The 20,399-nt window shown below is 39.7% G+C and overlaps 1 pseudogene; it reads right to left on the minus strand.

The window, feature by feature from the left end:
* Positions 1–10,118: 10,118 nt before the first annotated feature.
* Positions 10,119–13,282, minus strand: LOC140628102 (PRELI domain-containing protein 1, mitochondrial pseudogene; annotated as a pseudogene).
* Positions 13,283–20,399: the final 7,117 nt, after the last annotated feature.

Consider the following 20,399-nt stretch of genomic DNA (forward strand, 5'->3'; position numbering starts at 1 on the left):
AAGTATTCTTTTTTGATGCAATTGTGAAAGGGATTTTTTATTAATTTATCTGTCTGCTGCTTTTTTTTTTTTTTTTTTTTTGCTTCCCCTCCTCCACCCTCCTCTTCCCCAGGGGTCCCCGAGAAGTGCACTAAAACCCCACCAGGAGGCACCAAAAAAAAAAAAAAAAAAGGCCAAAGTGGATGTGAGTGTAAAAACGTGGGCCCCTGAAAGTGTGTGTCAGGCTAGCGAGGGGTGGGGGTGTCGGGGAGCTGGGGAGCCCCCGGGTCACAGGCTTCTAGACGGTTTTGATAAGGGCACACGCAGCTCCGCTTAGAGCTGGGTGAGCACGCCCCTGGCCTGGCTCAGTGTGTAGAAACACGACAGATTTTTGTATGTTAATTTTGTATTCTGTACCTTCAGTAATTTATTCCAGTAATATTTTGGTGGAGTAGTTAGAATTTCTATATATAGTATCATGTCATCTGAAAATAATGCAAGCTTGAGTTCTTCCTTCCAATTTGGATGACTTTTTCTTTTTTTCTTGATTGCTGTAGTTTGGACATTGAATAGTACGTTGAATAAAAGTGGTGAGAGTGGGCCTCCTTGTCTTATTCCTAATCTTAGAGGAAAAACTTCCCACTTTTCACCACTGGGTGTGTTGTTAGGTATGGGCTTGTCAAATACATGCCCTCTATACTCATGTGTGTTGAGAGGTGGTTTTTTTCCATAAATGGTTGTTAAATATTCTCAGATGCTTTTCTGCATCTAGTGTGACAGTCATATGACTTTTATTCTTTTTTTTTTAAATTCTTTGTTTTGTTAATATGGCATATCACATTGATTGATTTGTGGATGTTGAGCCATTCTGCATCCCTGGAATAAATAACACTTGATCATTGTAAATGATCCTTTTAGTGTTTTGTTGAACTCAGTTTGCTTATATTTTGGTGAGGATTTTTGCATCTATGTCCGTCAGAGATACTGGCATGTAATTTTCTTTTTTTGTCATGTTTTTGTCTGGTTTTAGTATCAAGGTAATGCTAACCTTGTGACATAAATTTTAAGTGTCCTGTCATCTTCTGGGTTTTGGAAGGAAAGGTATTAACCCTTCTTTAAATGTTTGGTAGAATTCACCAGTGAACCAATCTGGTCCAGGATTTTTTTTTTTTAATTTGGAGATTTCTTTCTTTTATCACTAATTCAATCTCCTTACTATTCATATTTTCTATTTCTTCATGATGCAGTCTTGAAAAGTATATTTTGTTGAACTTATCCACCTTTTCTAGGTTGTCCAATTTGTTGGTGTGTAAATTTTTATAATCTCTTTTCCTTTGCATTTCTGAGTTATCAGTTGTATTGCCGCCTCTTTCATTTCTGATTTTATTTGAGCCCTCTCTCTTTTTTTCTTAGTGAGTGTATCCCAGGGTTTGTCAATTTTGTTTATTCAGAGAACCAGTTCTTAGTTTCATTGTCCTTCTCTATTGCCTTTTTATTCTGTTTATTTCTACCCTGATCTTTATTTCCTTCCCTCTACTAATCTTATGCTTTGTTCTTTTTCTAATTCCTTGAGGTGTCAAGTTGTTTGAGAATTTTCTAGTTCCTTGAGGTAGCCATTTATTGGTTGCACTGAGAGCAGTTTTAAAAAGGGAAGTTCACAGCAATCAGTTTTGATATATTGTGTTTCCATTTTTATTAGTCTCAAGATACTTTTTTGTTTCCCCTCTAACTTATTCTTTGATCCATTGGTCATCCAGAATATTGTTAATTTCTATGTATTCATGCGTTTTCCAGTTTTCTTCATGTTATTGATTTTTCTTTCATATAATTGTGATCAGATAAGATACTTGGTATCATTTCAACTTACTCAATTTTCTAATACTTGTTTTGTGGCCTATCATATAACCTATCCTAGAAAATGTTTTATGTGGAATTTGGAAGAAGGTGTACTCTCCTGTTTTCAGATAGAATGGTGTATATATATTTCTGTTAGGTCCATTTGTTCTGTAGTGTTCAAATTAGTTATTTCCTTATTGATTGCATAGTCTACCCATTGTTGAGAAAGAGTATTAAAGTCCCCAACCTATTCTATTGGTATTTATATCTTCTTTTAGCTCTGTTAATTTTTCTTTTATATATTTAGGTGCTCCAGTGTTAGGTGCACAAATATTTACAACCCTTTTGTCTTCCTGATGGGTTGACCTCTTTATCATTATATAATGACGTTGTGTCTTTTTTCCATCTTCATTTAATGTCTACTTTGTCTGATAAAAGTAGCTATACCTGCTTTTTTGGTGTTACTAATTCGTGGAAATAGTTTTTTTTTTTTTTTAATCCCTTCACTCTCTATGTGTCTTTAAAGCTAATGTAGCACTTATAGGCAGCATATTGTTGATTTTATTTTTAATCAATTCAGCCATTCTCTTTTGATTGTAAATTTAAAGCATTTTGCCATTTTTTTTTCCTTTTTAAAGTTTTTAAAATTCTAGTTAGTTTACATACAGTGTAATATTAGTTTCAGGTGTAGAATATAGTGATTCAGCACTTAGATACAACACCCAGTGCTCACACAAGTGCCTTCCTTACTACTCATTATGCATTTAACCCATCTTCTTGTTCCCCTCCCCTCTAGCAATCCTCAGATTGTTCTCTATAGTTAAGAGTCTGTGTTTTTGGTTTGCATTTCTTTTTAATTTCCCCTGTGTTCATCTGTTTGTTTCTAAAATTTTGCATATGAATGAAGTCATATGGTATGTGTCTTTCTGTGACTTTCTTCAGTTAGTGAAATACTCTCTAGTTCTATCCATGTCATTGCAAATGGCAAGATTTCATTCTTTTTTATGGCTAAATAATATGGAAATGTAAACTGTTTTTTAAATTTTTATTGTAAGGACTTATTATCATTTTGTTAATTGTTTTGTCTTTTGTAGATCAATTATTCCTTTTTTTAAAAGATTTTATTTATTTATTCATGAGAGACACAGAGAGAGGCAGACACACACAGGAAGAGGGAGAAGCAGGCTCCCCACAAGGAGCCTGATGTGGGACTCGATTCTGGATCTCAGGATCATGTGCTGAGCCAAACGCAGACGCTCAACCACTGAGCCATCCAGGCATCACTGTTCCTTGTTTCTTACCCTGTTGCCTTTTTGCTCATGTTTGATTTCTTTAGGTATCAGTATGTGTTTTTTTTTTTTAAAGATGTATTTATTTATTAATGAGAGAGAGAGAGCGCGGCATCGACACAGGCAGAGGGAGAAGCAGGCTCCATGCCCGGAGCCTGATGTGGGACTCGATCCCGGGTCTCCAGGTTCATTCCTTGGGAAAGGTAGCGCTAAACCGCTGAGCTACCCAGGCTGCCCAGTATCAGTATGTTTTAACTTAAAAAAATAATGCTCTTCTGTGTACTATGCGTTTATCATGAGGCTTAAACAAAGCATCTTAACATTATAACTGGTAACTTCACTTGAATTCTGGTAACTTCACTTGAATTCTTATTTACATTTTTATTTGTTTTCCCTCACATTTTACGTTATTGATATTATAGTTTGCTTAATTTTATATTAGGTAACTAATAACAGATTATGGTAGTTATGGTTACTTTTATATTTGGTTTATAACTCTTAAGCTAGAGGTTTTTGTTGTTGATTTTTTAGATTACAAATAGTTTTAATACCTTCATAAACCTATTCAAATTGTTTGGGGCAGGGCTTATAAGCTCCTTAAGAATAGGCACTACAGCTTTTTCACAATGGGTTTGCCGCCAGAACACAGCTGTCGTGAAAACCACCGCTAAACCTAAACCAAAATGGGAAAGGAAAAGACTCACATCAACATCGTCGTCATTGGACATGTAGATTCGGGCAAGTCTACCACTACTGGCCATCTGATCTACAAATGTGGTGGGATCGACAAAAGAACTATCGGAAAATTTGAGAAGGAGGCTGCTGAGATGGGAAAAGGCTCCTTCAGGTATGCCTGGGTCTTGGATAAACTGAAAGCTGAACGTGAACGTGGGATCACCATTGATACCTCCCTGTGGAAATTCGAGACCAGCAAGTATTATGTGACCATCACTGATGCCGCAGGACACAGAGACTTTATCAAAAACATGATTACAGGCACATCTCAGGCTGACTGTCCTGATTGTTGCTGCTGGTGTTGGTGAATTTGAAGCAGGTATCTCCAAGAATGGGCAGACCCATGAGCATGCCCTTCTGGCTTACACACTGGGTGTAAAACAACTAATTGTTGGTGTTAACAAAATGGATTCCACTGAACCACCCTACAGCCAGAAGAGATTCGAGGGAATCGTTAAGGAAGTCAGCACCTACATTAAGAAAATTGGCTACAACCCCGACACAGTAGCATTTGGGCCAATTTCTGGTTAGAATGGTGACAACATGCTGGAGCCAAGTGCTAACATGCCTTGGTTCAAGGGATGGAAAGTCACCCGTAAAGATGGGAAAGCCAGCGGGACCACACTGCTTGAAGCTCTGGCTTGCATTCTGCCACCAACTCATCCAACTGATATGCCCTTGCATCTGCCTCTCCAGGACATCTACAAAATTGGTGGTATTGGTACTGTCCCAGTGGGTCGAGTGGAGACTGGTGTTCTCAAGCCTGGCATGGTGGTCACCTTTGCTCCAGTCAATGTTACAACTGAAGTAAAGTCTGTTGAGTGAGGCTCTTCCTGGGAACAATGTGGGCTTCAATGTCAAGAAGTATCTGTCAAAGATGTTCGTCGTGGCAACGTGGCTGGTGACAGCAAAAATGACCCACCAATGGAAGCAGCTGGCTTGGCGGCTCAGGTGATTATCCTGAACCATCCAGGCCAAATCAGTGCTGGATATGCACCTGTGCTGGATTGTCACACAGCTCACATTGCTTGCAAGTTTGCTGAGCTGAAGGAGAAGAGAGATCGTCATTCTGGAAGAAAGCTGGAAGATGGTCCCAAGTTCTTGAAATCTGGGGATGCTGCCATTGTTGATATGGTTCCTGGCAAACCTATGTGTGTTGAGAGCTTCTCTGACTATCCTCCTCTGGGCCGTTTTGCTGTACATGGCATGAGACAGACGGTTGCTGTGAGTGTCATCAAAGCAGTGGACAAGAAGGCAGCTGGAGCTGGCAAAGTCACCAAGTCTCCCCAGAAAGCTCAGAAGGCTAACTGAATATTATCCCCCATACCTGCCGCCCCAGTCTTAATCAGTGGTGGAAGAACAGTCTCAGAACTGTTTGTGTCAATTGGCCATTTAAGTTTAATAGTAAAAGACTGGTTAATGATAACAATGCATCGTAAAACCTTCAGAAGGAAAGGAGAATGTTTTGTGGACCATTTGTTTTTTTTTGTGTGTGTGTGTGTGGCAGTTTTAAGTTATTAGTTTTTTTTTAACGCTATAATTTAAGCTACACAGGTGACTTTCTACAGGATGCACTTTGCATACTATATGTTGGCAAATCAAACTCCAATAAAACTTACATTAATTTTAAGGAAGGTCAATCAACATCTATATTTATATCTACATTATCATTGATCTGTCCATTTCAATTCATTTTCCTGTTTCATTAGGCTTTTGTTAAAAATGTGTTCTTTTAAAAAAATGTGTTACTTTTCTGAAAGATGGACTTCTCCTGAAGAACTATCTTTTTTTGATTCATAACCATATGAAGCTCTATACAAAGGCTTCCTGGTTTCAAATATTTGGATGTTAACAAAACAGCATAACATGCACTGTTAAATCATATTTTCAAATTGTAGAAGCTAATATTACTTAGACTATTTGTATGAATCCTAGTAATTTTGTTTTCTTTCCTATGTTTTTGGGTTTTGTTTTTTTATTTTATTTTTTAAATTTATTTATTTTTAAATTTCTCTTTATTGGAGTTCAATTTGCCAACATATAGCATAACACCCAGTGCTCATCCCATCAAGTGCCCCCCTCAGTGCCCATCACCCAGTCACCCCCACCCCCTGCCCACCTCCCTTTCCACCATCCCTTGTTCATTTCCCAGAGTTAGGAGTCTCTCATGTTCTGTCTCCCTCTCTTATACTTCCCACTCATATCCTGTTCATCAGGGATATTGGTCTATAATTCTCCTTTTTGGTGGGGTCTTTGTCTGGTTTTGGAATTAAGGTGATGCTGGCCTCATAGAACAAGTTTGGAAGTATTCCATCTCTTTCTATCTTTCCGAACAGCTTTAGTAGAATATATATGGTTTCTTCTTTAAACGTTTGATAGAATTCCCCAGGGAAGCCATGTGGCCCTGGACTTTTGTGTTTTGGGAGGTTTTTGAGGACTGCTTCAATTACCTCCCTGGTTATCGGCCTGTCCAGGTTTTCTATTTCTTCCTGTTCCAGTTTTGGTAGTTTGTGGTTTTCCAGAAATGCGTCCATTTCTTCTAGATTGCCTAATTTATTGGTGTATAGCTGCTCATAATATGTTTTTAAAATCGTTTGTATTTCCTTGGCGTTGGTGGTGATCTCTCCTTTCTCATTCATGATTTTATTAATTTGAGTCTTTTCTCTTTTGTTTTTAATAAGGCTGGCTAATGGTTTATCTATCTTATTAAATCTTTCAAGGAACCAACTCCTGGTTTTGTTAATCTGTTCCACAGTTCTTCTAGTCTCTATTTCATTGAGTTCTGCTCAAATCTTTATTAACTCTCTTCTGCTGGGTGTAAGATCTACTTTTTATTTTTTCTCCAGCTCCTTTAGGTGAAAGGTTAGCTTTTGTATTTGAGTTCTTTCCAGTTTTTTGAGGGATGCTTGTACTGTGATGTATTTCCCCCTCCAGACTGCTTTTGCTGCATCCCAAAGATTTTGAACGGTTGTATCTTCATTCTCATTAGTTTACATGAATTTTTAAAATTCTTCTCCAATTTCCTGGTTTGACCCTTTCATCTTTTAGCAGGATGGTCCTTAACCTCCATGTGTTTGAAATCCTTCCAAACTTCTTGTGATTTAGTTCTAATTTCAAAGCATTATGGTCTGAAAATATGTAGGGGACGATCCCAATCTTTTGGTATCAGTTAAGACCTGATTTGTGACCCAGTATGTGGTCTATTCTGGAGAAAGTTGCATGTGCACTTGAGAAGAATGTGTATTCAGTTGTGTTTGGATGTAAAGTTTTGTAAATATCTGTGAATTCCATCTGGTCCAGTGTATCATTTAAAACTCTTGTTTCTTTTATGATGGTGTGCTTAGAAGATATGTTGATTATAGAAAGCGCTACATTCAAGTCACCAAGTATAAGTGTATAATTATCTAAGTATATCTTAACTTTGGTTATTAATTGAATGATATACTTGGCCGCTCCCACATTCGGGGCATAAATATTGATGATTGTTAGGTCCTCTTGTTGGATAGATCCTTTAAGTATGATATAGTGTCCCTCTTCATCTCTTACTACAGTCTTTGGGATAAACTTTATCTGATATGAGGATGGCTACCCCTGCTTTCTTTTGAGGATCATTTGAATGGTAAATGGTTCTCCAACCTTTTATTTTCAGGCTGTAGGTGTCCTTATGTCTAAAATGAGTCTCTTGTAAACAGCAAATAGATGGGTCTGCTTTTTGTCCAGTCTGAAACCCTGCATCTTTTGATGGGATCATTAAGCCCATTCATGTTCAGAGTTACTATTGAAAGATATGAATTTAGTGTCATCATGATACCTATTCAGTCCCTGTTTTTTCTGGATTGTTCCCTTGGACTTCCTCTTTCTATTACAGAGTCCTCCTTAGTATTTCTTGCAGAGCTGGCTTGGTGGTCACATATTCTTTCAGTTTCTGCCTATCTTGGAAGTTCTTTATCTCTCCTTCTATTCTGAATGAGAGCCTTGCTGGATAAAGTATTCTTGGCTGCAGGCTCTTCTCATTTAGGACCCTGAATATATCCTGCCAGCCCTTTCTGGCCTGCCAGGTCTTTGTGGAGAGGTCTGCTGTTAATCTACTATTTCTCCCCGTAAAAGTTAGAGATTTCTTGTCTCTTGCTGCTTTAAGGATCTTCTCTTTATCTTTGGAATTTGCAAGTTTCACTATTAAATGTCGAGGTGTTGAACGGTTTTTATTTATTTTAGTGGGGGATCTCTCTTTCTCCTGGATCTGAATGCCTGTTTCCTTCCCCAAGTTAGGGAAGTTTTCAGCTATGATTTGTTCAAATATGCTTTCTGCTCCTCTCGGTGCCCTCAGAAACCTCAATTAAACGTAGATTTTTCCTTCTGAGGCTGTCATTTATTTCCCTTAACCTATCCTCATGATCTTTTAATTGTTTTTCTCTTTCTTCCTCAACTTCCCTCCTTGCCATCAACTTGTCTTCTATGTCACTCACTCTTTCTTCTACCTTGTGTACTCTTGTCGTTAGGACCTCCAGTTTGGATTGCATCTCATTTAATTGATTTTTAATTTCTGCCTGATTAGATCTAAATTCTGCAGTCATGAAGTCTCTTGAATCCTTTATGCTTTTTTCTAGAGCCACCAGTAGCTTTATAATTGTGCTTCTGAATTGGCTTTCTGACATCGAATTGTAATCCAAATTCTCTAATTCTGTGGGAGAGGACTGTTTCTGATTCTTTCTTTTGAGGTGAGTTTTTCCTTCTAGTCATTTTGCTCAGTGAGTGGCCAAAAACAAGTTGTACTGGGAAAAGGAGAAAAAGAGAGAAGAGAAAAAAGACAAGAAAAAAGAAGAGAAAAAAAGGGGGGGGGGGAAGCAAACAGAAAATAAAAAACAATTGGGAGTATCCTCTGATTCTATATACTGTAAATCCCTCGACTTCCCCTGGAACTTTCCAGTGCTGCTTGGTCAATCACTTGCTTTTCCCCTGTCCGTCTAGCTGGTCTTCTGGGGGAGGGGCCTGCTGTGCTGATTCTCAGTTGTCAGCACTTGGGGAAGCTGCTTAGCCCTCTGCCTGGTGCATGGCTCAGTGGGAGTTGTTTTTCCTGTTTATCCGGTGAGGCCACTGTGAAGTTCAGTGGGGGTTGTTTATCCTGTGAGGCCCCCAGGAATAACAACAGTGGCGGCGGCCAGCTCTCCAGCCCTCGAGTCAGCTCCAGCAGTAACTCCTGCAGCTCCCAGTCCTCAGGGGCCTGGATGCTCCAGGGGCGGGGCCGCCAATCTGCACAGCTTGGGGCTGCCCAGTGGCAGAGGCGTCTTGGCTGCCCTGTGCCCTCCTGGCTTCTGCCTGTCCCGGGGAGAGCGCCGGGTCCTGGGCTGTGTCCCCCAGCACCCTGGGCTCCGGGCCTGTGACTCTGGAATCGCACTCCCCGGCCGCACAGCCCCCTCCTCACGGAGCCTCTGCCCGAGCCCCTCCTAGCTGCTCCCGGGTCCAGCGGTGCGTGCTGCAGCCCTTTAGGGAGCTCGGCCGGGGGTTGTGGCGGGCTCTCTCCGGGGCCCGGGTGCTCTGTTAGTGCCCCTGAGAGCCTGAGGCCATCCCCGCCCCTCCTGGGATCCGGCTCCAATCCCCTGCGAGCACCTTTCCGCCTTGCCGTCTGGGAAGATTGGTGCAGCTCCTGCTTCTCCGGGTCGGGGCTTTCCTGTCCTGGGGGCACTTGCCCGCAGCCTTAGCCCATTCCTCGCGGGGCCCCTCCTCCTTGGATGCTTTTTATTTCTTTGTTTTTTTTTTCCATCTTCCTACCTTGATAGAAGCTCGAACTCTTCTCACTGTAGCATTCCGGCTGTTCTCTCTTTAAATCTCGGGCCGAATTCGTAGGTTTTCAGGATGATTTGAAAGTTATCTAGGTAAGTTGGTGGGGACAGGTGACTTGGGGACCCTACTCTTCTGCCGTCTTGCCCCCTCCTCCATGTTACTAGTTTTTAAAATCAGTACTTTTTTAATGGAAACGACCAAAAATATGTCACAGAATTTTGAGACCCACTAAAACAAACGTTTAATGAGGGGGGGACAAAAAAGAATAGGCACTACAGGGGTCTCTGGGAGGCTTAGTCAGTTAAGCATCTGACTCTTGATTTCAGCTCAGGTCATGATCTCAGGTCATGAGACGGAGCCCTGTGTCAGGCTCTGTCCTAAGCATGGAGCCTACTTGAAATTCTCTCTCTCTCCCTGCTCCCTTTTTCTGTCCTTCCCTCTGCTTACTTGGACACTCTAAATAAATAAATAAAACCTCACAAAAATAGGCACTATAACATTTATTTATTGTATAGATGACACAATGTTAATTTCAGGTATACACCATAGTAATTTGACAAGTATATACATTATGTTCACCACAAATGTCGCTGTCTGTCCCATTGTATCACTCTTAAAATATCATTTACTATATTCCTTATGCTGTGCTTTTATTCCCATGACTTGTTCATTTCATAACTGGAAGCATGTATCTTCCTCTCCCCTTCACCCATTTTGCCTAAACTCCACTCCTTCCCCTGGACACTGTCAGTTTGTTTTCTGTAATTATAGGTCTGATTCTGCTTTTTGTTTGTTTACTCATTTATTTTTTTGTTCCACTTATGAGTAGAATTATATGGCATTTATCTTTCTCAGTCTGACATTTCACTTAGGATAATACCTTCTAGGCCCATCCATGTTATCGCAAATGACATGATCTCATCCTTTTTATGATTACATAATCTATTGTATATATATCACATTTTCCTTAACGACTCATCTATTGGTGGGTGCTTAGGTTGCTTCCATAACTTTCCTATTATATAGCTGCAATAAGCACAGGAGTGCATATATTTCTTTTGAATTACTGTTTTAGTTTCTTGGGTGGCAAATAACCAATAGTGGATTTATTGGATCACATGGTAGTTTTTAAAATTTTTGAGGAATTTCTATACTGTTTTCCTCAGTGGCTTCACCAATTTACATTCCCACTAACAGTGCACGAGGATTCCCTTACCTGCATCGTAGTCAACACTTGTCATTTTGATTTTAGCCATTTTTAAAAAAGATTTTATTTATTTATTCATGAGAGACACACAGAGATAGCCAGAGACACAGGCAGAGGGAGTAGCAGGCTCTCTGCAGGGTGCCTGATGCGGGACTCGATCCCAGGACTCTGGGATCACACCCAGAGCTGAAGGCAGACGCTCAACCACTGAGCCACTCAGGCATCTCTGATTTAGCCATTGTAACTGGAGTAACATGATACTTCATTGTGATTTTTATTCGCACTTCCCTAATTAGTGATGTTGGGCATCTTTTCATGTGCCTATTGGTCATTTCTATGTTGTCTTTGGAAAAGTGTCTATTCAGGTGTTCTGTTCATTTTTTAATTGGATTGCTTGTTTTCTTGGTGTTGAATTGTACAAATTCTTAACATATTTTGGATATTGACCCCTTATCAGATATAGTTTTAGTAAATATCTTCTTCCATTTAGTACATTAGGTTGCCTTTTTGCTTTGTTAATTTGGTTTCCTTTCCTATGCAGAAGCTTTTTTGGATATAGTCTTAATATTTTATTTTTGCATTTGTTTCCCTTGCTGTAGGAGACATATCCATAAAGATCTTGCTAAGGCTGCTGTCAGACAACTTACTGTTCAAGGATTTTTATGGTTTCAGATTTCACATTTAGGTCTTTAATCCATTTTTTTTCTCTTTTTTTTTCTTTAATCCATTTTGAGTTTATTTTTGTGTATGGTGTTTGAAAGTGGTCCAGTTTCATTCTTTTACATGAATCTGTCCAGTTTCCCTGCACTGTTTATTGAAAAGACTGTTTTTTTCCTTTTGTGTAATTTTGCCTTCTTTGACATAGATTAATTGATCAGATAACCATGTTTTTTTTTTTTTTCTTTACTGTGGTCTCTATTACTGTTCCATTGATCTATGTGTCTACTTTTTTTTAAAAAAGATTTTGTTTATTTATTCATGAGAGACACACAGAAAAAGAGGCAGAGACATAGGCAGAGGCAGAAGCAGGCTCCATGCAGGGAGCCCGACGTGGGACTCGATCCTTGGACTTGAGGATCACACCTGGGTTGAAGGCAGGCACTAAACCGCTGAGCCACCCAGGTGTCCCTCTATGTGTCTACTTTTGTGCCAATACCATATTGCTGTGCTTAGTACAGCTTTGTAATAGAACTTGAATTATCGAATCTGGGATTGTAATACCTCCAGCTTTGTTGTTCTTTCTCAGTATTACATTGGTTTTTAAGGGTCTTTTGTGGATTTATACAAATTTTAGTAGTATTCTAGTTTTGTGAAAAATGCTGTTGCATTTGATAGTGATTATACTGAATCTGTAGATTGCTTTGGATAATATGAACATTTTTTTTTTAATCCAAAAAATACTGAGTGCCTGTTATGTGCTAGATAATGTTCCAGGTACTTGGGACATAGCAGAGAACATGACCAAGGGCCCTGCCCTCACGGAGCTTATAGTTTAGCATTTGTCATCCCCACACCTGCATGTAGTCTGTGACCCTGAGGAGGCCACCACTCTATGCCTGCTCTTGGCTGCTTGACGTGGGAACAGGCCGGCCCGGCTCAGGGGGACAGTGTGCCTGCTACACCATGAAGGCCAAACAGGACACCCGCTCCCAACCCACCACTCAGACAGTAGAAAGGGCTGGAAGTTGACTTTTAATAATAAAGTACAAGGGGAAAAAGGCAGAGAGCATTGGGCTGGGTGGTCAGGTGTCCTACCACACCAGGGCCCGGGCTAGCTATACAAAGTGCTGCTGTTGCTGCTGTTGGTGTTGCTGCTTGGTGGTGGCCTTGCTGGCAAGGTCCTTGGCCTTCTCTGTAGCTGCCAGTGCCATCTCCTTTGCCTTCTCCTTGGCTTCCTTGGCTGTCTCAACAAAGGTTTTGGAAGGGGCCTCACCTTGCAGCTTGGCCAAGATATGTTCAAAGCCCTTCATTGTCTTGGTCACGTTGCTTTTGAACCAGGCAAGACCAAATTTCTGGACAGCTCTGGAGACACCAAATAACCTAGAGGAGACCCAGGCTTCCTGGCAGATTTCGGTCCAGCCACTGTTAGCAGAATTCACACAGTAAACACATCGTTCCTCCACCACCATCAGCCATCAGTTGATGTTCCAGGTGAAGGTGGTCATGGTCTGGTTCTGTGGTCCACAGTAGAATCCTCCAGGATGTACCCTGAGTGAGCAACATTGGCAGGAAATAGTCACGCAGCCCAGCGAGGCATCCTGATGGTCTTGGTCAGGAGACGCCGGGACAGGAGTTTCTGGTCAGGGTTCACCTCCCGGTGCACAATGTCTTCCGTCAAGACACGTTTGCTATAGGGATTTGGGTATCACTGCCAGAAGGTAGTGAACACTTGGTCCCAGGAACTCCAGAGCATGCTCTGGCCCAGGAAATACTTCACCATCGTCCCGGCCAGGCGGGCTCAGCACCCGCGCAGCGTCAGGGGTGCGAAGTCTGGAGAGAGGCGGGGGGGGGGGGGGGCGTGGCACGCAGAGGCCGAGTCAGGACTCGGCGCACACCCGCCAGACTCACAGCTCAGTAACCACCACACCGCGCCCGCGGAGCTGTCGGGCGCGCACAACTTCCAGTGCAGCCGAGCAGTACCAACCACTTCTGGCGCCCGGGCCTGAACATTTTTTTAATATGAAGATGTTAAGAATATAAATTCTTCCAATCCATGAGCATGAGCTATGTTTCCATTTGTTTGAGTCATTTTCAATTTCTTTCTTCAGCATTTTGTAGTTTTTTGAATGAGGCCTTTAACTTCTTTGGTTAAGTTTGTTCCTAGATATTTTTTATGCATCTGTAAATTGTGTTATATTTTTAAATTTCACTGTTATTAGTGTATAGAAAAGCTACTGATTGTGGGTATTAATTTTATATCCTGTGACTTTACTGAATTTATTTATTTATTTATTTATTTTTTTAAAGATTTTATTTATTTATTCATGAGAGACACAGAGACAGAGAGAGGCAGAGAGAGGCAGAGACACAGGCAGAGGGAGGAACAGGCCCCATGCAGAGAGCCTGACGTGGGACTCGATCCCGGGTCTCCAGGATCAGGCCCTGGGTCAAAGGCAGTCACTCAACCGCTGAGCCACCCGGGCTGCCCACTTTACTGAATTTATTACTTCTAGGTTTTTGGTGGGTTTTTTTGGATTTCTAGGTATAGAATCATGTTGTCTGCAAATAGTGACAGTTTAACTTCTATTTATTTGTTTGTTTGTTATTTATTTGCCAATACGGCTCTTAGTTTTCTTGTCCGATTGCTGTGGCTAGAACTTAACTATGTTTTTTTTTTTTTTTAAATTTTTATTTATTTATGATAGTCACACACAGAGAGAGAGAGGCAGAGACATAGGCAGAGGGGGAAGCAGGCTCCATGCACCGGGAGCCCGACGTGGGATTCGATCCCGGGTCTCCAGGATCGCGCCCTGGGCCAAAGGCAGGCGCCAAACCGCTGCGCCACCCAGGGATCCCTAGAACTTAACTATGTTAAGTAAAAGTGGCAAGAGTGGACATTTTGTCTTGTTCCTGATCTTGGAAAGAAAATTATCTGTTTTTTATCATTGAGTATTATGCTAGCTATGGGTTTTTCTTATATGGTTTTTATTATGTTGAGGTATATTTCCTCTAAACTCACTTTGTTTAAAATTTTCATAATGAATAGATGTTGTACTTTGTCAAATACTTTTTCTGCATCTATTGAGATGATCATATGATTTTTATTCTTCATTTTGTTGATGTGGTGTATGACATTGATGGGTCAATGTGGAACCATCCTTGCATCCCTAGAATAAACCCCACCTGATTGTGGCAGTAGGTCTTTTAAATGTATTGTTGTATGTGGTTTGCTACTATCTTGTTGAAGATTTTTAAATCTATGTTCATTGGAGATATTGGCCCGTAGTTTTCTTCCTTTTTTTTTTTTTTTTTATGTCTTTGTCTAGTTTTGGTATCAGGGTAATGCTTGCATCATAGAATGAATTTGGAAGTTTTTGTTCCTCTTCTACATTCTGTAATAGTTTGAATAGAATTTGTATTAACTCTTCTATAAATGTCTTTTACAATTCACCTGGGAATCCATCTGGTCCTGGGCTTTTATTTTTCAGTAGTTTTTGATTACCAATTCAATTTTGATACTTGTAATCAGTTTGTTGAGATTTTCTATTTGTTCCTGGTTCAATTTTGGAAGACTCTGTTTCTAGGAATGTATCTATTTCTTCTAGGTTGTCCAGGGTTGGTGTTTTGTTTTGGTTTGGCTTTTTTGAGAGAGAGAGCAAGAGTGTGAGTGTGGAGAGGGGGAGAGGGAGAGTGAGAATCCTCAAGCAATCTCCCTGCTGTGTGCAGAGCCCACAGGGCTCAATCCCAGGACCTGGAGATCATGACCTGAGCTGAAATCGAGAGTCAGGCATTCAATTGACTGAGCCACCCAGGCACCACTAGGTGTACAATTTGTTGGCATATAATTTTTTGTAGTATTCTGTTATCAATTTCTGTGGTGTCAGTTGTTATTGCTCTCATTTCTGATTTTTTTGATTTGGGTCCTTTTTCTTTTTTTCCTAATGAGTCTGGCCAGGGGTGCCAACTTTGTGTGTCTTTTCAAAGAACCAGCTTTTGGTTTCTTGGATCTTTTCTTTTCTTTTCTTTTCTTTTCTTTTCTTTCTTTTCTTTTCTTTCTTTTCTCTTTCCTTCTTTGTTTCTCTGTCATCTTTATTATTTTTTTCTTCTATTTACCTTGGGCTTGGTTTGTTCTTGTTTTTCTAGTTCCTTTAGGTATAAGGTTAGATTGTTTCAGCTTTTCTTATTTTTTGAGGTAGGGCTGTATTGCTACATACTTCATTCTTATAACTGCTCTTGCTGTGTTCCAAAAATTTTGGACTATTGTGTTTTAATTTTCAACTGTCTCTATGTATTTTTCATTTTTTATTTGATTGTTTTGTTGTTGTACTAAAACAACAAAAATTGATTGTTTTAGTTGTACCAAACTGGTTGTTTAGTATCATATTCACCTCCATGTGTTTGAGAGTTTTTCCAGTTTTCTTTTTCTTGTGATTTATTTCTAGTTTTATACCGTTGTGATCAGGAAAGGTGTATGGTGTGATTTCAGTATTCCTAAATTTGCTGAGGCTTGTTTTTGGCCTAATATGTGATCTGTTGTGAACAATGTTCCAGGAATGTTCTTTATATGTTATATGTCCATCTGGTCCATCTCTTTTGCTGTTCTCTTGCCATTCTTTCTTTGGTTGTTCAGAAGCTGTTCAGTCAGCCCTCATTTTTTCTTCAGGAGGAATTATTCTATTATTAGGTGGACTTTGGTGTGTTCTGTGGAGGTGAGTTCAGGGTCTCCTTATGTCACCATTTTGGACCTATACTAGAGTTTTAAGTGAATTATGTATCATGATTACCATATTACATAGTGTACCATTGGTTGTATATTTATCATAAGCATTAAGTTTTAAGCTGCCTACTTATGTTTTTATGACTTTATCATCATCCTTTTATTTTGACGCAAAAGATTTTCTTTAACATTTCTTGTGAGGCAGGTCTAATGTTAATGAACTAACTCTCTCAGCTTTTATTTGGAAAAATCTTTATCTCTCCTTCATTTCTGAAGGACAACTTTGGGTATAGATAACTTAGTTGAAAATTTTTTTTTTTCTTTCACATGTTTTGAATATATTCTCCCATTTTTTCTGACCTAAGATGTTTCTGTTGAAAAATCCACCTGTAGTCTTATGGAGGAGTCCCTTGTATGTAACTTGTCTCCTTTGCCACTTTCGAAATTCTTTGTCTTCAACTTTTGACAATTATAATCTGTCGTCATGTGGCCCTATTCATATTGAATCTACTTGGGGGTATTTTGGGCCTCATGGATCTGTATGTCTATTTCTCTCTCCAGGTTTGGGAAGTTTGTAGCCACTATTGCTTTAAATATCTTGTCTCTTCCTTTCTCTTCTACTTCTTGAATTCCCATAATGCAGATACTGTTTCTTGTGATTGTGTTCCATAGGTTCCATAGACTTTCTTCATTCTTTATTTTTGTTCTAATGAGTTGATGATTTCAAATGTCTTGACTTCTAGGTCATTGTTTTTCTTCTTGGTTGAGTTTGGTTTTGAAGGTCTTTATTGGATTATTAGTTTCACTCATTGTATTTTTTAGATGTAGAATTTGTTTTTATTTTGTTTTTGATAGTTCCTATTTCTTTGGGCTTCTCTTTTCATGTTCTCTTTTCCTCATTTCACTGAGTTGGCTGTGTATATTTTTCACTAAACTTTAAAAGCATTATTCTCAATTCTTTGATAGATCATAGATCTCCATTTCTTTAGTTATTTATTGGGGCTTTATAAGTTCCCTTTGATGGTGCCCTATTTATCTTACTTTTATGATCCTTGATTCCTGACGTTGGTGTCTGTATGTGTGAGTAAGTATTCTCCTCTTCCAGACTTAGGTTCACTTTGACAGACAATTCACTAGTTAGCTTAGTTTGGGTTTCTGGACATATCTGCTAGTAACATCCTTGGGTAGGTGAGGCTTGCTGTCAGGATCTGTTTTTGGGTGAGGCCAGTGCCCAAGCTCTGAGGTTGGCCTGTGGGTTGGGGATGCCGCTAGCTGAGATTGGATTACTGCCTTGATTTCCTTCCTAAGCAAGGCTATAGGCTAGGCTCTGTGGTTTCGTAGGTTCTCTGGTCAGGTTTCCTAGATGTTCAGGGCTGGGTACTATCCTTAGCAGTGCGTGGGGCTATGAATTACTATTACAGAATGGTAACTCTGGAAATTGGATTTTCCTGTCTTCTGGGTTTGTTTCTCTGCCTGTTCTAGTTGGTTTAGTGATGTTTTTAACTCATTTTGTAAAGTCTGTGTTGTCACATATGACCACTGTCATCTTGTTTGTGTTACTGTAGTGGTCAGCTAGTGACTTGAGAAAGTCTGTTAAACACCTGGTGTCTCCTCTCCCCCAAAGTATCCTATATTTAGTAGATGGGCTGTGTGTATTGGGGAAAACCTTCAACTTTCAGCCAGGCAATATACAACTCTAACATAACCTTTACTTTCTGCTTATAGAGAATCTGAAGGTCAAAGTTGAGGGTTTAGAGCCTCTCAGATTTTTTTTTAGAGCATTCACTGATCTGTTTATGTGTGTTTAGTCATCTAGATCCCTATATGAAAGTAGTCCTTATTGTCTTTATTCCCCAGCCTTTCTTCCCAAGCTTTTCGTTTGTTTATCCCAAATGTTACCCCTTGTCCAGGTGGTAGCAGCTAATGCATTTACTTTAAGTGTTTTTGACCCCCCCCCCCCCCCCCCCCGCCCGGTAGTTGACTCCAATTTGGGAGAGTTTTGGGTAAGACAAAATAGAGGCAAGTCTTAGAGCTGGTACTTCAGGAAGCCAAAATCCAGGACTAAACAATCAACCTCAGTTCTCTGATAAAAAGCTCCATTTTCCTCCTTCTTGTACTAGGATCCTATACATAGAATGTGGGCTATTGTCTTCCAAGATGCCACTGAGAAGGGAAGCAGGGGATACGGCCAGGCTGTTAAAGGCTTTTTTTTCTCTTTCCTGGTTGCTGTAAATGGTAATTGATTTCTAGAGTTCTGACGAGGTTGATGGCGATAGTTTTTGCCAGTTTATTTACTGCTTTTGTGGAAGAACATGCTTTTGGAATTCCCTACTCCATACTGTGTTCATTGACATAACTATATGCTTATTTTTAGGTATGATTTTTTAACATATTAAAACGGTTTCATCATTAACCACAAATGCAAAGGGACTGAGTATTGAAAATATAGCAAGAAGATGATGTGGAAATGATATAAACAAAGAATCAGAACTATTAACATCCCATGGCTCTTTCTTCAAACTTCATTTTTATAGTGTATATTAGTGGCCAGTGCCATAGACTTATGAATTAGGAACAACTGGAATAAAAAGAGCTTTTTGAACCCTAAGCAGCCTGTCAGTGGAGGAGATTCTGTAGAGTGTGTGTGTGTGTGTGTGTGTGTGTGTGTAAAGAAAAGGAGCTATGAAGTTGGACATCAATAGATGTTCTATTCCAGTGCCTATGTTCATGAGGTTCTAGTGTTTTCGGACTTGGACTATGTTGAAGCAAGGGGGATTGACAAGAAAGGTCACAGATGGTGAGGTTCCAAGCTTCCCACAAATAGACTGATATATAGGACTGCATGATAAATATGCCTGATTATAAATACCTATGGGACTTTAGGCAAAAAGAATCTGTGAGGTGGAATGGAATTAGGGTTACACTAAATTAGCTTATAAACTTATCCCGGTCTTAACCTGATTGCAAAATCCCCAGGGATGACGTCTATAGGCACCATTATTTTCTTATCACCTTAGTTTCACACAAAGTAGGTACCTTATAAATATCTATTACCTGAGCTATGTAAGGAAATAAGGTTAGCTAAGCCTGTGGGACCAGATTATAGTGGATTTTGAAGTCTAAAAAAAATAAATCCCTGAGAACAAAATATTATACGAAGTTTAAGGAAATGATAGGTGATAAGAATTACAGCAGAAACATAAGCATTAATACAGTAAACTACTGATATTTTGGTCAATGCATAGGCTTAAAAAAGCCCTCACTTTTAGGTATTTGATGTATTTGGGGGAAGGCAATTAAAAGGATTAAACATAATTCTTGCCCTCAAAGAGCTTCATGTATGTAGAAAAGGCTTAGAAGGAGTAGGTTCAAGGAGAGCCAAGAGATGGAAGAGCAGCTTGAGAATGTCTACCTTGAAGTTTTCTGAAATAACTCTTTTCCTTTTTTAAATTCTTAAGTCTTTTGGCTTATGGTTACAGCCAAATATGCAATTTAAAAACTTGATGTCTTATGATCGATGTGAGGAATAGTGCTATCTTTCGGGAGAGTTATATGAGGGAGTGTTCCATGGTACTAGAAATATCTTGATCTAGGTGTTGGGTTTTATGGATGTATTAATCTAGAAGTTATAGAATTTTTAGAAATTGCTATATGGGGGATCCCTGGGTGGCTCAGCGGTTTAGCACCTGCCTTCAGCCCAGGGCATGATCCTGGAGTCCCGGGATCAAGTCCCACACGGGGCTCCCTGTATGGAGCCTGCTTCTCCCTCTGCCTGTGTCTCTGCCTGTCTGTGTCTCTCATGAATAAATAAATAAAAACTTAAAAAAAAAGAAATTGCTATATAGTTCTAAAAATTACCCTTTTATGATGTTTTAGACAATTCTCTGGGATTTATGCTAACAAAATGGATACTCAGACCTATAGTCAAGGAACAAAGTTAAGGATAGATTATAATTTTAATTTTTATGCCATAAAGATCAAGTCATATTTACATTTGCTTGGTCAATGACATGTCACATCACTTTTTAGTCTTCTTGGTAACTGTGCTTAGCAAGATGCCCTGTGGTCATAAATGTTTCCATCTTATGCTTTCATCTTCTAAAATGTCAAATGCAAGCTGTTAAGGAGGGGGAAAAAACCAACTCCTTGGTATCTGCAGACAATACTACACCCAACACTTGACAAACGACAATAT

Source organism: Canis lupus, chromosome X, assembly GCF_048164855.1.
Source record: "Canis lupus baileyi chromosome X, mCanLup2.hap1, whole genome shotgun sequence".
Taxonomy (NCBI): domain Eukaryota; kingdom Metazoa; phylum Chordata; class Mammalia; order Carnivora; family Canidae; genus Canis; species Canis lupus.